The sequence below is a fragment of the Nicotiana tabacum genome, chromosome 24 (genome assembly GCF_000715075.1).
Source record: "Nicotiana tabacum cultivar K326 chromosome 24, ASM71507v2, whole genome shotgun sequence".
Classification (NCBI taxonomy): Eukaryota; Viridiplantae; Streptophyta; class Magnoliopsida; order Solanales; family Solanaceae; genus Nicotiana; species Nicotiana tabacum.
In genome coordinates this window covers 73,889,882-73,891,037 of record NC_134103.1, presented here as the reverse complement: position 1 = coordinate 73,891,037, position 1,156 = coordinate 73,889,882, and the positions used below count along the sequence as shown (strand labels likewise).

Genomic DNA, 1,156 nt, shown 5'->3' with positions numbered 1-1,156 from the left:
TCTCCTCCCATTTTGGATACTTGGGTTAATTAGTCCAAGTTACCAAGTTCTATTCAAAGGAAACTAAAAAAGCCAGACATCATCAATTATTTATGACTCTTGACTTTGAAAGTTTTCCTGGTACTGTTTGACAACTCTAAAAGAATTATTCTGATGTTCTAGTTTTACCGTAAGTTTCTAGATTTTCTGAGCAAACTAAATTGAAAAAAGACATACTATAGAAATAAGCTAGACTAAAGTTTGAAAGTTTATTGTATGTTCTAAGATATTAAACATGTTTGACAATTTTATATTTTCAATAGAAGCTGGATCCTAATTGGCTGTTCGGGTTTATGTAAACAACTACTCAATTGAAGAAAGAAGAAAAGAGAAAACAAATGCGAAATGGAAAATAGTGGCAAAATAAAAACGTAAAGGTCCCACCGAGATTTGAACTCGGGTTACTGGATTCAGAGTCCAATGTCCTAACCACTAGACCATGGGACCAAGCTGCTCCTCGTAAAATATATCATCATATTTTACCTAGTCCAGTAATCATAAGTCCATGCCCCTTTCATTATTTTGGTTTGTGTCTTATAAATTTTTAGGCATAATAATAATTAAGTGCTATATATTATTACTTTAATTTGTAATTTCAAGAGTTAAATTGCATCGGTGGAAACACCTTAGAGGTAAGTATTTTATGAAAAGTATTTATTGGTTAGAATTGATGATTAAACACTAACAGGGACATCGATTTGTGTACCGGTGTTAACGGAAGTCTTGCAAAAACTGCTTTGATCAATTGCTCAAGTCCGACTTCGTCTCTCTTGGAAACGAAATGCTTTTCACAAATTAGATGCCTTCTTCTTTCTTTTAGTGTGTTTCTATCTTTGTAGGGAGAATTGCACAGAGCATCTTTCTCTGAAGAGGGAGAGCCTGAATTATATAGAGAAGGGAAGTTGTCACAGAAAAAAAACTACCGAGAAACTGATCCACGTTGATCCCCACACCCCCACTTACTTTGCAATATGCGGTAGTTTTATTTTTAGGAGTTATACCTTCCCTAGGTAACTTCATTTAATCATATCTTCTTTAATATCTTCTTTAAAATAGGTCGGGTCAGTCCATGTGGGCGACCCAAACCCAATATCCAAACCGAATAAAGGAATTTCGA

The 1,156-nt window shown here is 34.4% G+C and overlaps 1 non-coding gene across 1 annotated transcript; it reads right to left on the bottom strand.

Annotated features, from left to right (window-relative positions):
- Window positions 1-414: 414 nt before the first annotated feature.
- Window positions 415-486, bottom strand: TRNAQ-CUG (transfer RNA glutamine (anticodon CUG)). The gene has a single exon. It is a non-coding gene; the product is annotated as a tRNA-Gln (tRNA).
- Between the last annotated feature and the right edge of the window lie 670 nt (window positions 487-1,156).